Source organism: Armigeres subalbatus, chromosome 3, assembly GCF_024139115.2.
Source record: "Armigeres subalbatus isolate Guangzhou_Male chromosome 3, GZ_Asu_2, whole genome shotgun sequence".
Taxonomy (NCBI): Eukaryota; Metazoa; Arthropoda; class Insecta; order Diptera; family Culicidae; genus Armigeres; species Armigeres subalbatus.
Window position 1 is genome coordinate 7,301,453 of NC_085141.1, and position 18,066 is coordinate 7,319,518.

General features: G+C 42.7%; 1 protein-coding gene across 1 annotated transcript in view; it reads left to right on the forward strand.

Annotated features, from left to right (window-relative positions):
* LOC134220720 (uncharacterized protein CG43867-like) overlaps nucleotides 1–18,066 on the forward strand; it is an 840,013-nt gene that overhangs the window by 697,193 nt on the left and 124,754 nt on the right.

Here is an 18,066-nt window from a genome sequence, read left to right on the forward strand (position 1 = left end):
CACATCAGGTATGACGACGATGACGGTTGTAAACAACGTCTATGTTGCGTAAAAGTGGGAATGAGAATCAGCTTAGTTTTAAAGGGAGTTTAAATTTCTGCCATAGACAAGGGGAACCAATGAATGCTAACGAATCGTGATGAGTTGATGATATTTGATTTATTTAAGCTTTTGTCAAAACAGGATTTATGAATTTTGGGTTTCGGTTCCTTTGAAATTCCGCTGAAAGGTTTATCGAATGAGATTCAGAATAAATCAAATTGAAAATGTTAAGGACATACCTCACGGAATCAAAATTTAAAAGTACTCGTGCTTTCAAGATCACAGCCCTCGCAGCATTCGTGAAATAATAAAAATAACAGTTGTGCGTTACTTCCGTATCGAGTGATGTGCCCTTGAAAACGCGAGTACTTTTAAATTTGGATTCCGTGAGGAGTGTCCCTTATAATAGCGAAGAGAAAAGGATACGCCACGTGCGTTGGGATACTCTAGTTGGGTGAATATTATTCATGCATGCCGGCGACTAACTGGCACGAAGATATCTCGGCGGTTTTGGAATCAAATACCAATGAGTCTCAACCAGAATATAAGAAATTAAGGAAATAGGGGGTCATTTGAGGTTAGTTTACCAAGTCCTCTATCACTTTCCGGTTATCGTACCTGATTCCTTGACTGGATTTCTCTTAAAAGACTCTTCCACAAAACGCTCTTATATGTAGCAAACTTTGCAAAACTTTAGACACTTTTGTAAAACAGCTCTGCTGACTCTGTAATTCGGCGATTTAAGAGTCTTTTAATAATTCTTTAGGAAATTCCTTCAACAATTTCTTCTTCATCTTCATATTTGGATATTGTCCCTGCGGGCAGCAGGGACAATATCCAAGGGCTTGACGATCCCTCCCCAGGCCACCTGCGAGTTGTGGGGGTGGTGGGGTTTGACAGCGGGCCCTGTTAAATTCCTATAAAAAGCTGCATGTATCCGCAAGTAGGTCCCACCAAAGCGACCGTGTGCTGCTCAAAGCGCACAAGCCCAAGTCCTGGTGTCAGGTGGGACACAAAACAGACCCGACACGACGGCCCTCCGACGAGACAGCAGGTTTACGCAGGCCCATTGAACCGCCTGGAAAACCCATAATTACGAGCAATATAAGAGATAATATGACTCGATATAATCGGCAAAGACCTAGGCGACGAATAAAGGATCACGATTGGAAGCTTGGAGCATGGAACTACAAGTCGCTAGGTTTCGCAGATTGCGACAGGATGATCTACGATGAATTACATCCCCGGAATCTCGACGTCGTGGCGCTGCAGGAAATTTTCTGGACTGGACAGAAAGTGTGGAAAAGCGAGCATCGAGTGGCTACCTTCTACTAAGGCAAGGTGGGAACCAACTTCATAGTGCTGGGAAAGATGCGCCAACGTGTGATTGGGTGGCTGCCAATCAACGCAAGGATGTGCAAGCTGAGGATTAAAGGCCGTTTCTTCAACTATAGCATCATCAAGGTGCACTGCCCACACGAAAGGAGATCCGACGACAAGAAAGAAGGGTTCAACGCACATCTGAAGCAGACATACGATGGATTCCTACTGCGGAACGTCAAAATCGTCATCGGCGACATGAACGCACAGGTAGGAAGGGAGCAAATGTCATCGGATCGGATAGTCTGCACACCGCATCGAATGATAAAGGCCAACGGTTCATAAACTTCGCAGCCTCCCACGGAATGGTAGTCCAAAGCACCTTCTTTCCCCGCAAAAATATCCACAAGGCCACATGGAGATCACCCAACCAAGAAACGTAAAACCAAATCGACCACGTTCTAATCGACGGTTATTTTTTTCCCGACATCACGAACGTCCGCACTTACCGCAGTGCGAATATTGAATCCGACCACTACCTCGTTGCAGTATGTCTGCGCTCAAAACTCTCGACGGTGTCGGAGTCGGAACCTTCTTACGAACGAGCGTGAGGTAATCCAATGGTGGTGGCAGTACTACGAAGAACACCTGAATGGCGGTGTGACAGACGAAGATGGCGGTATCGTATGGTGATGAACTTGGAGAACGCGTGCAGGACATAATTTTACAGGCTCCGGATCTCCAGGAAATCCAGGAGAAAATTGGCCGGCTGAAAAACAACAAAGCCCCTGGGGTTGACCAACTACCAGGAGAGCTATTTAAGCACGGTGGTGAGGCACTGGCTAGAGCGCTGCACTGGGCCATTACCAAGATTTGGGAGGATGAAATTTTGCCGCAGGAGTGAATGGAAGGTGTCGTGTGTCCCATCTACAAAAAGGGCAATAAGCTGGATTGTAGCAATCACGGTGCAATCACATTGCTGAACGCCACCTCCAAGGTACTCTCCCAAATCTTATGCCGCCGACTAACACCAATTGCAAGGGAGTTCGTGGGGCAGTACCAGGCGGGTTTTATGGGGGAACGCTCCACCACGGACCAGATGTTCGCCATTCGCCAAGTACTGCAGAAATGCCGCGAATACAACGTGCCCACACATCATCTATTCATCGACTTCAAAGCCGCATATGATATAATCCATTGGGACCAGCTATGGCAGCTGAAGACTGAAGAGGAAAGCTAAGCGGATCGGACTAGTCATCAACACGTCGAAGACAAAGTACATAGGAAGGTGTTCAAGAGAAGACAATGTGAGCCACCCACCTAGAGTTTGCATCGGATGTGACAAAATCGAGGTGGTAGAAGAATTTGTGTACTTGGGCTCACTGTTGACTGCCGAAAATGATACCAGCAGAAAAATTCGGAGACGCATAGTGGCTGGAAATCGTACGTACTTTGGACTCCGCAAAACGCTCCGATCGAATTGAGTTCGCCGCCGTACCAAACTGACTATCTACAAAACGCTCACTTCGGCCTTAGTCTGAATAAATAATAATAACTAGGACACCTTCTCGATACACCAACGATTGTGAGTCTCCCCAAGCAGGTATAAAATATTCGAAACTCTGTATAATATTTTTTTCTTTTATTTGGATCGCCAATTGTAACTCTTCGTGACGTCCACACGTCTGTAGAGTGGTCGTCCAAACGCTCTACGATAGCTCAACCAACTTCTCAGGATCGACTCTTATCCTGCTTAAGGGACTCACCGATAAATCGAAGCGGACCAAGAAACCCAATGAACATGCATGCACTCAAACAGAAAAAGAGGAATCGGTACATTTTACTTAGATTTTTTTTCTAAATGAAAAGGCAGGGTTTGTGTTAGTTTAAGGATAAGAATTGTTGCGACCGATCGGTGGCTTGGGGCCCAGCGTCGGTGCTGAAACAAACGTCGTCGCTGGTAGAAGCGCCATAGGAGGAGGAGATCGAGAAACGGTTCTTCAGTTGGCAACTACGGTCCAACGGGCGGCCGGAAGGCATAGTGTTGCTTGACTGGACGACCGGGGTGATTAGAAGATACAGCTCAGGCTTGGTTGGGACGTCGTGGGGGCCGGATTGCTCTGCTGGGATCGGATAGTGGTTGTCTTGTGCTGATGGGGCTTAAACGGTCAACCAGAAATTCCTGAAGAAATTTTAGAATGAATTCTTTAATAAATAAATTAAAAAAGAAAGGGAATTTTCAATAGAATTTTCGGAGAAATACCGAAATAACCCAAAGAAATTCTAGGAAAATCTTTTTTTTTTCAGAGCAATTTTAGCGTCTATAATTAAATTTCAGGGAAAATATTCATTTTGTTGGGTCACGTGCCCCATCGTGGCCCAGCTTAACTCCGCCAGTGATTAACTCCCGTCAAACCAGGATTTGAGCAAATATAAATCGCTATTTATACTCCCCAACTGAATCGTTCCGTAGCTGGCATTAAGAAATAACATTGTGATGCAATGGATTTGGTACGGATTGCATACCTTCGACATGACAATTTTTACTATGAACCCTTGTCATCATTTAAGTGACCCTTCTGAAAATATTTCATGTGAATTCATTAAGGCTGATAAGGCTGTAACGACCATTTGTATAATTCTTATTCGGATAATCTATAACTTCGTCGGTAAAAACTGTTGTCGGTAAACATTGAATTTACCACGGGACTGACACTTGTATACCTCCACCACAGTTTGTTTCGTAGCCCACATTGAAAATTCCGCACTGACAGCCATAAGGATAATCACGGGAAGAAAAGAGATCGGTGCGATTTACACTGACAGTTCCATAAACAAAAAGCAGTAGAATAGTTTGGTTTTGTTGCTATTGGTGATTGAAAATGTGCATTCTGCAATCTGAGTGCAATCTGAGTCAAAGTTTCTTTATATTTCAAAGCACAATCGCTTGATGATGGCAGAAGGTTAGATCGTAACGATGTCGCCGGTAGTTTAATCACGAGCGTGCCGGAGAGAAGCGCTGCAATAAATTCATTCGCATGGTGACTGAACAAAATTTGGATGTCGTCCGAAAACAAATTTCTGCAGCAATCAGCTGCAGACGGCCACCAATACTGACGCCATCGAATTTTCTTCAGTCACCGTACGAGTTAATTCATTGAAGCGTCTTTTTCCGACACGTACTTGAGACTCTTCTATGGACGGCAACATTCTGCCGTCGCCAAGCAAGTATGTTTTGTGTTTTGATGAAAATTAATCTCAGATCAACCTTCTCTTATGAATACATTTTCGAGGGCAAACACCTGACAACAGCCGTCGTTAAGACCGATCCTGACGCCATCGATTTTTCTTCAGTTATCATGCTAATAAATTAGTTGCATCGTCCCATTCCGACACGTGCTTGAGATTTTGCATACCGATGGCAAACTTTGTGCCGTCGCCAAGCGATTATGCTTTGCAAATTGAATAAGATCTCGGAGCCGATTTCATTTCCAATCACTATAGCAACCACGCAAAAAACCACCAAAGACTCAAACTTTTTAGCCCTTTGTGATAATGAATTTGATTTGATGTATAAATGCGTAATAAATGTTTTCGATACATTCATGTTATCAAAGATCCTTCTTTTCGTTTATTTGATTATTCTGGTTTTATTCTGGTTTTAACGCGACGTGCAATCAATTATGTGAAGTGCAATCACTTAAGTGACTATGAAAATTGTCATAACTTTTAGTTGTGCGACTATCTTCGTGTTAGACATGCGACACGAAGAAAACCAATAGATATATTGCGCTGTCCGATGTTATGACGAAGGCTATTTTTTTTCGCTTTCTTCATACGATGGAAATAACTATTGTCGGCCATGCTAGAAACACACGCTGGAGGTAACTTCATCAATCCTCACCCCCTTCTCCTCCCACTAAAAAAGGAAAATCAAAATATTTAACATTGGACGCAATGTTTGTTTTGCTTGTTTGGGTTATTTGCGCAAAACAATGATGAAAAATGAATTTGCATTTGTAAAACCGATTAATTCTTTTGAACTGAACTCCAAAATAAACTCGTCTCAACATCGTGGTTTTCAATCACAGAACAACGATATGGGAATCAGTAAATTGTATCGTTACCTAAACTGCTATTTAGTGTTATAATATTGAGCTCTCGAGAAACATTATAGATTGCAGCAATAATCTAAATAACTGATTCCGAATCCTCCCAAGTCAGTGAATTCCAAAATAAACTTCAAGATAATATATTTGGCATTCCATACAACTTTGAAGCACGTGATAGTTCGCCTTTTCTCTAAGATTTCATTATATCTAGCTATACTGGTCGTCTCATGTACACTATGTAACCTCTCCTAGAATTAAATAAATAGTTCATTTGAAATATTAATGATATGCATTTAAAGTTTTGTTTTGTCATCCCATTCAAGTTCCTTTCCTTCGGCGTCCGATGCCCTTTACAACCTTATTGTGAATTTAAATTTTAGTTATCCCTCACCCCCTAACACCAAGCAACCGCTGACAACAAACGAACGTTTGTAACAACGACCGTAACTCACTACCATGCTACCATGTCGGTAACAGTAATCATTATGCCATGGCAATTTTGTAAACTGTGGTCAAACGGATATAAAAACCACCTGAAACCAGGGGTGGAATTGCGCACCTCGACTCGAAACGAGCAAATCGTACAAGCTCTCATATGAAAGAGCTGTCGGAAGGAGATGCACAATGAGGCCCCAGGTTCAGGGATCTTATTCCGCAACAGAAAGCTTTCAAACCACAGTTCGCGTTTTTAAAGTAAATTGATTACCACTTCGCAGTGACAGAAAATCAGCATCTTGTCGAATTGTGGGTGGTGGCGAGTCCTAGGCTGGTGATCGACGACCCCCGTCATTATCGTCGCTTCACACGTGGCGAGAGCGTTGTCACTCCGTCAACGAAAACGTCAAGGAACGTCAGTTGAAATCATTTGATCTTCCAGGTCAACTACGCCTGGCATCAAACCGATTGCAACCCAGCGTGTCCCTAAAGTCCTTGCACGCTGACACGCTGTGTTTGGTTGCTATCAGTAATTGACCTGGTAGACCAATTGAACTCAACTCTAGAACAATTTAGAGACCCTAGAACATCTGCATTGGATTTATTTGAATGATGAAGCATTCACAAGGACTCTAAGGACTTTTAGGGACACTCTGGGTTGTTATCGGTTTGATGTCAGGCGTAGTTGGCCTGGTATATCAATTGAACTCAACTTCCGGACAATTTGGAGGCCCTAGAATGTCTACGTTTGACTTATTTGAATGGTGGAGCATTCACAAGGGCTCTAGGGACTTATATGGACACGCTGGGTTGCTATCGGTTTGATGCCAGGCGTAGTTGACCTGGTAGATCAAATGAATTCAACTCCCGGACAACTGGAAGACTGATGAAGACTAATGAAGCATTCACAAGGGCTCTAAGGACTTATATGGACAAGCTGGGTTGCTATCGGTTTGATGTCAGGCGTAGTTGACCTGGTAGATCAATAGAACTCAATTCCCGGACAATTTGGAGACCCTAAAACGAAGTTTTAGGCCACCTAGTTTTCAGAACTATAAAAAGGGGGAGAGTTTGCATTTACATGAAAGTATAACTATTCCCCTTGATTCTAGTAAAAATTCTAAATAAAAACTCATTTAAGGGTTAATATGATATTTTTTAACTCTTAATTTAACTTCTCTTTTTTAACTTCTCAAAATTTTACGAATTTCGTCACCACCCCTTTAAAATATCATTTTTAAGGATCGCAGCAAGCCATGCACGTGGATGGTTGCTTTTGAATTTGCTGTCACGATTTTGTTCGTTCCCGCAACAAATAGATTTGGCTGATGTCCATATTTTGCATATGTGCTAGAGGAAAAAAGTTTATGTGATCTAAAGTTTAAATACGGGGATGTCTTTGGTGAAATATGTGTGGCTGTGTGATAATATCAAAAATACATGAACGAATAACAAGACCAATAACCAATCGCTCAGAATAGATCGGGAAGGGTCTCGAGTTCGCTTCTCGGTCCAGTCTAGAATGTTTTCGGGCTGGAAACATTCTCGACTCCCTGGGCATAGTGTATCCATTGTACTTGCCAAACAAGATACATACCCATGCAATGGCGGGCATAGAAAAGCTTTCAATTTATAACTGAGGAAATGCTAATAGAATACTAATTTGTAAAGCAGGCCAAGTTCCAGTTGAAATGTAGAGCCGTTTATGAAGAAGAAGAAGGTCTGGAAGAGTGAAGTGAATTGTTTGTGGACACTTAAAGTGATCATCGTTTCCTCAGTTCATTTAACCGGAATTAGATCAATTTATTGGTGAGATTGTTTCAAATGTATTAAACAGTTGTATTGGTCTTATGCGATTACATAATAATCTAAGATATGTTAATTCAGAGTCGACTCTCTACATCTCGATGTTCTATATCTCGATATCTCTCCCTATGTCGATGGTTTTCTGGCTCCCTTCAATCTTCATGCATTTGAGCTTTCTACATCTCGATAACCTCCCTATCATAATTTACTCAGGATTCTCTCTCGTTGTGGTAATATATTTAAATTTCTAAGCTACTAGACCATCTTTGGACAGTAACAAACACATCAAAAACAAGAGATGACATTTGTTGTATTGTCGTTTTCCATAGCAACAACCTGTTTTCCATTTTAATTTGCCCTCTATTAATCGTTCTCTTCTTATCTCGATCTCTTCTTATCTGGTCCCATCGAGATGTCAATATCGAGATGTCGAGAGTCGATGGTATCAGGATTTTTTAAAGGTTTATCTTATCATAAAAACATTCCATTTCTATTCTTATTGATTTAAATGTCATGGCTGGCATAGATATAGTAGTTTATAAACTTCCTTCAAAATATTGCACGTTGGAAAAAGGATGTTTATTCCGCTTAGGTCACTACTCAGTTTTGTTGAATCATTAAACTGTTATCGAAATATTCGCTATCCTTATCCTTCAACTGTCTCAGTTTTCAACCAGAGGCAGCCCTGCAATCAATTTGTCCCAACCCTACAGACTACACCACATCCAACCACATGTCAAACGTTTTCCTTATGTCATCCCATAAAGAAGCTGAAAATCAATATTTCGCATGTTATTCCACCTCTTCCCAGACAGGAACTCACCCCTGTTGAGATTCTCACCGCGTCGCCATCAACCCCCTCAGAATTACACCAGCGTCCTTTCCACCACTCTCGTACATCAACCGTCCACATTTGAGTTCACTAAACTCGACTATCCTTTCGTCACTCACCGGCTCTGGCCGACGACGATGGGTGGCCTTGGCGCATGAGCATTTCCAAAACACCACCAAACGGTTGACCCCCGTGGCCCCTCCATTCCACCTGATAGGCGCTCACCACCACATACCTACGGAGCGGCGAGCCCTCATCCTGGTAACTGTCATAATCCTTCGTCGCCATCTTGGAAAAGTTTCATCCGTTGTCGCCTACCGTGGTGGTCGTGTGACGTCCTTTTCCCTGGCTTTTTCCCAACGTGTACTCGAATGTGTTTGTGTCCATAAACCACTCAGACGTGCTTCAGAGCCTACTACGGTGCAGTGTTGGTGTGTAAGGAGTGAGTGTTACGCGAACTGTGCACAATTTCCCTTTTGTTTGTAAAGGCCCCGAGATTTGTACCGACGGACGAGCGTGTAAATTATCGAATTATCATCCCCCTTTTTTTCGGTGCGGTCGCTGTGATTCATATTCGCTGGGACAACGACTAAAACCCATTTTCCGAGTGTTTGCCAAATAGTTTTCGGGAGCTGGATGCTAATTTGACGAGTTTTATCGGAATTTCGTCGCGTAACACTTTTGCAAGTCAAAGCTCCCTGTCGTGCGTTTTAGCGTAGCGCTGTCTTAAGAACCGTTGTCGCCGTCGTCGCCTACTACGACAGGGAAAACAACGTATGAGTGCTAAGGGGATTTTGTGACACAGGAAAAGGAAATACATTATCATCGAGTTTTCTGTGCGATTAATTTTCAAGTGTTTTATGGATCAGTGCTGTGAGACTTGAGGTGGAATTTTATATCTGTTGGTGGAATTCAATCGAGTGAAGTGTGATCTCGTGCTGAAGTTTCATAAAGAATGAGCAGTATTGCAGCCAGCAGCTGATGTTGTATCATGAATTGTGAGAAGTGCTCGCCTAGATAAGGGGAAATACTTCTAAGAACTGTTCTTAGTAATGGCCAGCCATCGATAAGCAGAAAAAGGTGATTATTCAATAAATGTTCCGTGATTCAGCTTTGACCTTTATGGTGACTTCAAGCCTAGCGATAAATCTTCATTAACCTTGACCCAATAAGCAATTGCAGCAACCCTCCGTGGTGTTTGCATTGGGCACTGACAGGCTTCGTAGTGATGCGGAGACAAAATCGATAAAGTTCGCAACCTCTTTCCGCATGAGTTGAAACCTGACTCCCCATGAAACTCAAAACGAGAAACCGACTTCGTCTACCACCCTAAACACCCGCAAAACTTTCTGGACGGTACATACAATAACAATAACCATATTCTCGCCTTCGTACTCCCCATCGAGTGAATTTAAAACGACAGAAAAAAATAAGAAGTGCTTACATAACCTCACAAAATATCAACTAAACGAAACACATTTAGGGCCAACGATTCCTTCATCGTTGTAATGGTCCGAACGTCTGTTTCTAATGGGAAAGCTTTCGTAAAGGGCTCCTTTGCAGCATCAGCTGTGTAACAATGTAAAAAAAAGTTAGCGATACCCTTATAGGGGTGGCTGTCACCAACAGGAGTTCACGTATAGTCATCGTCCTCGGTCTTTACGGTACTTCTCGGTGCAAGCTTTACGGTTGGTCGGTGACGGTTGGAGTGCGGCACAGGGGACGGACAAGAAAGATCGAATTCCAATTAGCGCTGCCAGAGCACCACCGGATGGAATCGATTTTCTGTCATCACATCACAGTAAGCGCCGAACAGCGTACACCAGCATCGAAGGAAGCGTGGCTTGCTTCGTCTGATGTCGAACGATAAGGTAGAAAGGGTGCGTGGATCACATGCGTTAGAAGACGGTGTGGTCTTTTGTTGTCAATCGTGATTTGTACAGAATTGTTGGAACAAGCTATTGGCAGCAAGTAGCAAGCAAAAGACTCAAAGACATTAGATCGAAACGTGACAGGATTTGTTTCTTTAAACATAATCACATTATCCCTATTGTTCGTTTAATTATGATGAATCATTGAGTATTACAAATGAAAGTTAAACATGTTGAACGACAATTTCAAGATTTAAATTCTGAAATTTCAAAAACAATTCTGAGAATTTAGAGGTCCATTTATAATGCATGAGAAAGACCGCTAGGTTTTATGTTCGTGTTATGGCGTCTCGGTATTCTTGAATTTTCAAGAATAGCTTTATCCCACTGAATGGTTTAATCATAGAAAGATCGAAATATAGAATCCTAACATTCTCAAAAAACGGGAAGTCTGGCTGACTGTAAATGATGATCTGTTTTGTATAGTGTTTATTAGACTGGCCCAGGAAACAAAAAGTTGTCTAATCCCATGGGGCACCCCCCAGGATTGTGTCTTTGGGTGAGAAAATCAATCTCTAAAAATTTCAGCTCAATCGCTTGTTGCATAAGCTGGCGCATTTGATTTGAAGTTTGTATGGAGATTTCAGCCAAAATGTATAGGAAAATACACCTCCGTCACTCATTCGATCTGAAAATTGGTTCTGATTGCTCAATTAACCTCAGAATTACAAAAACGGCAGTTGGTATGCTACAGAACAATTTCACAGAACATTGTATGATGATTAAATGAACTTTTATATAGGTTTCGGCTGATACGATTTGATCAATAAATCCAAAAATACACAATTCAGCGCCTAATAAATCAGACGAAAATTATATAAAAGTTCATTTAATCATCAGACAATGTTCTGTGAAATTGTTCTGTAGCATACCAACTGCCGGTTGAGCAATCAGAACCAATTTTCAGATCGAATGAGTGACGGAGGTGTATTTTCCTATACATTTTGGCTGAAATCCCCATACAAACTTCAAATCAAAAGCGCCAGCTTATGCAACAAGCGATTGAGCTGAAATTTTCAGAGATTGATTTTCTCACCCAAAGACCCAATTCTGGGGGGTGCCCCGTGGAATTCGACAACATTTTTTTCTCCCCATACTAAGCTGGGCCAGTCTAGTGTTTATTCAACAAAGTTGTTCTAAGAGGGTACCATTTAAATCCAAATACCAAATTTGGTTACAGTTTTGGAACAGTCACTGTTCTTCAAACTGCTCGAGCCTGACCAAATCTTGCTCGCCGCTGGATTGTCATCGATGCAAAAAAAAATGTGTCGAAGACACTTTTTACTAGTTTAACGTTTAACCTAGTTGTAAGAAGTTTGAAACTTTGTTGAAGGTCAAACTATTTTGATATATTTTCTATTTTTCTCTTGGTGATGATTTGTCGTCCTATAACTTATCCCGACATCCTTGGATCCACCGTCATATGCATCCCAGGACACTGTGGGATTTTAGGAAATCAGTTACCAGTCGTATGGCCTTTTCTGGCTGCGCAACTTCAGTCGTCTCACTACATCACGATGTTCTTCTGTTCGATCTATCTCCCTTAGTCGATGGTTTTCACGGTCCCGTGGATCCACATATTTTTTTAATCCATCTACATCTCGATAACCTTCTATCTCGGTATGTCTTTGTGTCGAATCGATGTGATCATGTTTTGTCCAGGATTCATTTTCCCTATGACGATAAAGCAATATTTCTACGCTACTAGACCATTTTTGATCAATAACAAACACATCAAAAACAAGAAATGCGATTGTTTTCTTTTTTCATGGCAACGGTCCAGTACCCATTTCAATGCTTGTTTCATTCCAATACAATCATGTTCAAATAAATTCTATTTTTTAAAAATCTGTAAAAAAAAATGGAATGACGGCTCCTTGGATTCATAATCAAAAACAAAGAATTATCGAGTAGTTAATCAAAAGGACGTATGTGATTTTGTAAACAAGGATTCAAACGTCGATTTGTCCAATCTGGCGAGACTCCCACGCAAACCAACATTACCAACAGGTAGCCAAAGCCTTCCCCTACCTGTCCGTGGTGATGGTTGGCGTGGGAGTGCCGTCAGAAAAATTGACGTTTGAATCTTTTGAATAAGCACCCGAGAATTCTAGTACACTGAAGTTTTTTTACGCGGTACCGACTTAAAAAAACGCGTAATTAAAAAAAACGACGTAAAAACCTATTGAGGGACTTGGTTTTTTTATGTCGGTGCCTACTGGGGACTTATTAAATTTCTACCCATTTGTTCGATAGGTGTTGTTCGTAGGTCAAAGTACGCTAGTAAGGATCGTGATATGGTACACGGTTTTTGTGATATGAAACCAGGAATGTGTTCCGATCTGTGCTCAAACTCATCCACGAATTTCCTGAAACACAATCTATTCTATGAGTCACACGGAGCATGTACCATATTTGAAACAGGTGAATAGATATTTGGTTACGCGTGTAGATCTCAAGGCCTTACTTCGGAAATTTTCTGGATGACCAAGAACTTATGCTTTGAACACAATCTATTCTATGAGTCACATGGAGCATGTACCATATTTGAAACAAGCGGATAGATCTTTTATTACGCGTATAGATCTCAAGGCCTTATTTGCCTCCTTTCAAGAGGCTTGGAAGCTTCTTTTCAAAATGCTCAGAAGCTTCGTTTTAAGAGGCTCGGAAGCCTTCATTCAAAAGGTTCGGAAGCCTTCATTCAAGAAGCTCGTAAGCCTCCATTCAGAAGGCTTGGATGCCTCCTTTCAAAAGCTTGGAAACTTCTTCTCAATAGGCCTCTTTTCAAGAGGTTTGGAAGATTCCGACCAAGAGGCTTGGAAGCATCCTCTCAAGAGGCTAGGGAGCTTCATTTTAAGAGGCTAGAAAGCCTCTTTTCTAAATGCTCAGAAGCCTCAATTCAAGAGGCTCGAAAGCCATATTTCAGGAAGCTCGGAAGCATCCTCCAAGAGCCTCGGAAGCCTTTTTTCAAAAAGCTTGGAGGCCTCTTTCAAGAGACTCGGAAGCCTCCTTTCAAGAGCCTTGGAAACCTCCTCTCAAGAGGTTCAGAAGCGTACTTACAAAATGCTCAGAAGACTCGTTTTAAAAGCTCTGAATCCTCCATTCAAAAGGCTGGGAAGGCTTCTTTCAAGAGACTTGGAAACCTCCTTTTAAGAGGTGCGGAAGCCCCCTTTCAAGAGGCTCATAAGCCTCCTTTGAAGCGACTCAGAAGGCTACTTTCAAGAGGCTTGAAAGCCTCCTTTCAAGGTGTCCAGAAGCGTCCTTCCAAAATTCTCAGAAGCCTCGTTTTAAGAGACTCGGAAGTCTTCATTCAAGAGGATAGGAAGCCTCCTTTCAAAAGACTTGGAAGCCTCCGTTCAAAAGGCTTGGAAGCCTTCTTTTGAGAGGCTCGGAAGGCTCTTTTCAATAGGCTTAAAGCCTCCTCTCAAGAGGTCCAGAAGCGTCCTTTCGAAATGCTCAGAAGCCTCGTTTTTAGAGGCTCGGAATCCTTCATTAAAGAGGCTTGAAAGCCTCCCTTCAAGAGGCTTGAAAACATCCTTTCAAGAGGATTGAAAGCCTCCTTTCAAGAGGTTTGGAAACCTCCTTTCAATAGCTTGGAAGCTTCTTTTCAAAATGTTGGGAAGCCTCCTTTCACGAAGCTTGGAGGCTTCCCCCCAAGAGGCTTGGAAGCCACCCCTACAAAGAGGCTTGGAAGACCCTCTCAAAAGGCTAGGAAGCCTCCTTTCAATAGACTTGAAAGCCTCCTTCCAAGAGATTTGGAGGCCTCCTCTCAATATGGTATGAAACCTCCTTTCAAGAGGCTAAGAAGCGTCTTTTAAAGATGCTAAAAAGCCTCCTTCACCATGGCTTGGAAGCCTCCTTCCAAGCTGCTCGGAAGCTTTTTTGCATGAGACTCGGAAGGTTTTTTTTTCTTTTTAAAGAGGCTTGGAAGCTTCCTTTCAAGAGGATCAGAAGCGTCCTTTCAAGAGACTCGGAAGCCTCCTCTCAAGAGGTTCAGAAGCCTCCTTACAAAATGCTCATAATCCTCGTCTTAAAAGGCTAGGAATCCTCCATTCAAAAGGCTAGGAAGCCTTCCTTCAACAGACTTGGAAACCTCCTTTTAAGAGGCTCGGAAGCCCCATTTCAAGAGGCTCGTAAGCCTCCTTTAAAGCGACACAGAAGGCTACTTTCAAGAGGCTTGAAAGCCTCCTTTCAAGGTGTCCAGAAGCGTCCTTCCAAAATTCTCAGAAGCCTCGTTTTAAGAGACTCGGCAGTCTTCATTCAAGAGGATAGGAAGCCTCCTTTCAAAAGACTTGGAAGCCTCCTTTCAAGCAGCTCGAAAGCCTCTTTTCAAAAGCCTTGGAAGCCTCATCTCAAGGTGCTCGGAAGCGTCCTTCCAAAATGCTCCGAAGCTTATTTTTAAGAGGTTCGGAAGCCTTCACTCAAGAGCCTCGGAAGCCCCCTTTCAAGAGGCTTGGAAGCCTTCTTTCGAGATACTTGGAAGCCTCCTTTCAAAAGCTTCTTTTCAATACTCCTTTTTTCCAGAGATTTGGAAGCTTCCGTCCAAGAGGTTTGGAAGCATCCTCTCAAGAGGCCAGGAAGCCTTCTTTCAAGAGACTTGGAAGCCTTATTTCAAGAGATTCGTAAGCCTCCTTCCAAAAGGCTTGGAAGCCTCCTTTCAAGAGGTCCAGAAGCGTCGTTCCAAAATGCTCAGAAGCCTCGTTTTAAGAGGCTCGGAAGCCTTCATTCAAGAGGCTTGGAATCCTTCATTCAAGAAGATAGGAAGCCTCCTTTCAATAGATTTGGAAGCCTCCGTTCAAAAGGCTTTGAGAGGCTCGGAAGGCTCTTTTCAATAGGCTTGAAAGCCTCCTCTCAAGAGGTCCAGAAGCGTCCTTTCGAAATGCTCAGAAGCCTCGTTTTTAGAGGCTCGGAATCCTTCATTCAAAAAGCTAGGAAGCCTCCTTTCAAAAGGCTTGGAGGCCTCCTTTCAAAAGGCTTGGAGGCTCGGAAGCCTCCTCTCAAAAGGTTCAGAAGCGTCCTTCCATACTGCCGTAATCTGAAAAAGTGACGTATACGCCATTTTCCAAAAATGGTGTTAACGAGTACTACTAATCGAGCTCTTTAACAGAAAAATGGAAAACATGCATGTTGTAAAATGGCTGTTACGTCACTTTTCCAGATTACGGCAGCATAATGCTCAGAATCCTCGTTTTAAGAGGCTCGGAAGCCTTAATTAAAGAGGCTTGAAAGCCTCCCTTCAAGAGGCTTGAAAGCATCCTTTCAAGAGGCTTGAAAGCCTCCTTTCAAGAGGTTTGGAAGCCTCCTTTCAATAGCTTGGAAGCTTCTTTTCAAGACGTTTGGAAGCCCCCTTTCAAGAGGCTTGGAGGCGTCCCTCCCAAGAGACTTGGAAGCCACGCCTTCAAAGAGGCTTGGAAGACCCTTTCAAAAGGATAGGAAGCCTCCCTTCAACAGACTTGAAAGCCTCCCTTCAAGACATTTGGAAGCCTCCTCTCAATATGGTAAGAAACCTCCTTTCAAGAGGCTAAAAAGCGCCTTTTAAAGATGCTAAAAAGCCTTTTTCACCATGGCTTAGAAGCCTCCTTTCAAACTGCTCGGAAACTGTTTTGCATGAGACTCGGAAGGTTTTTTTTCTTTTTAAAGCTTGGCTTGGAAGCTTCCTTCCCTTGGAAGCCTTTTTTTCGAAAAGCTTGGAGGCCTCCTTTCAAGAGCCTTGAAAGCCTCCCCTCAAGAGGTTCAGAAGCGTCCTTACAAAATGCTCAGAAGCCTCGTTTTAAAAGGCTCGGAATCCTCCATTCAAAAGGCTAGGAAGCCTTCTTTCAAGAGACTTGGAAACCTCCTTTTAAGAGGCGCGGAAGCCCCCTTTCAAGAGGCTCATAAGCCTCCTTTGAAGCGACTCAGAAGGCTACTTTCAAGAGGCTTGAAAGCCTCCTTTCAAGGTGTCCAGAAGCGTCCTTCCAAAATTCTCAGAAGCCTCGTTTTAAGAGACTCGGCAGTCTTCATTCAAGAGGATAGGAAGCCTCCTTTCAAAAGACTTGGAAGCCTCCTTTCAAGCAGCTCGGAAGCCTCTTTTCAAAAGACTCGTAAGCCCCCTTTCAAGAGGCTTGGAAGCCTCATCTCAAGATGCTCGGAAGCGTCCTTCCAAAATGCTCAGAAGCTTTGTTTTAAGAGGTTCGGAAGCCTTCATTCAAGAGGCTTGGAAGCCTCCTTTCAAAAGCTTGGAAACTTCTTTTCAATAGGACTTTTTTTTAAGAGATTTGGAAGCTTCCGTCCAAGAGGTTTGGAAGCATCCTCTCAAGAGGCCAGGAAGCCTTCTTTCAAGAGACTTGGAAGCCTTATTTCAAGAGATTCGTAAGCCTCCTCTCAAGAGGTCCAGAAGCGTCGTTCCAAAATGCTCAGAAGCCTCGTTTTAAGAGGCTCGGAAACCTTCGTTCAAGAGGCTTGGAATCCTTCATTCAAGAAGATAGGAAGCCTACTTTCAATAGACTTAGAAGCCTCTCTTCAAAAGGCTTGGAAGCCTCTTTTTAAGAGGCTCAGAATGCTTTTTTCAATAGGCTTGAAAGCCTCCTCTCAAGAGGTCCAGAAGCGTCCCTTCGAAATGTTCAGAAGCCTCGTTTTAAGAGGCTCGGAATCCTTCATTCAGAAAGCTAGGAAGCCTCCTTTCAAAAGGCTTGGAGGCTCGGAAGCCTCCTCTTAAAAGGTTCAGAAGCGTCTTTCCAAAATGCTCATAATCCTCGTTTTAAGAGGCTCGGAAGCCTTCATTAAAGAGGCTTGAAAGCCTCACTTCAAGAGGCTTGAAAGCCTCCTTTCAAGAGGCTTGAAAGCCTCCTTTCAAGTGGTTTGGAAGCCTCCTTTCAAGAGGCTTGAAAGCTTATTTTCAAGACGTTTGGAAGCCTCCTTTCAAGAGGTTTGGAAGCCTCCTTTCAATAGCTCGGAAGCTTCTTTTCAAGACGTTTGGAAGCCTCCTTTCAAGAGGCTTGGAGGCTTCCCTCCCAAGAGGCTTGGAAGCCACCCCTTCAAAGAGGCTTGGAAGACCCTCTCAAAAGGCTAGGAAGCCTCCTTTCAACAGACTTGAAGGCCTCCTTCCAAGAGGTTTGAAAGCCTCCTCTCAATATGGTAAGAAACATCTCTCAAGAGGCTAAAAAGCGCCTTTTAAAGATGCTAAAAAGCCTCCTTCACCATGGCTTGGAAGCCTTCTTTCAAGCTGCTCAGAAGCTTTTTTTGTATGAGACTCGGAAGTTTTTTTCCTTTTTAAAGAGGTTTGGAAGCTTCCTTTCAAGAGGATCAGAAGCGTCCTTCCAAAATGCTCAGAAGCCTTTTTTTTTCAAGAGGCTCTCAAGAGCAATAATAGCCACTTTCCGTTATTAAACGTCTACCTTGTGACCTGTCTTGTAAAAAAAAAAAATTTTCTTCACAAATAAAATCACGAAATCTCAAACCCGTGTTGCGTATACTGCTATCGAAAAATTAACTCATTCGGAATTACTAGAGGATTACTCTCGAAATTCTTTAAAAAAAATAAAACTACTTATAGTTTCCTCTCGTAATTTCTGGAGTTCAAGAAAGCTCATTTGGAATCCCCATAGATTTT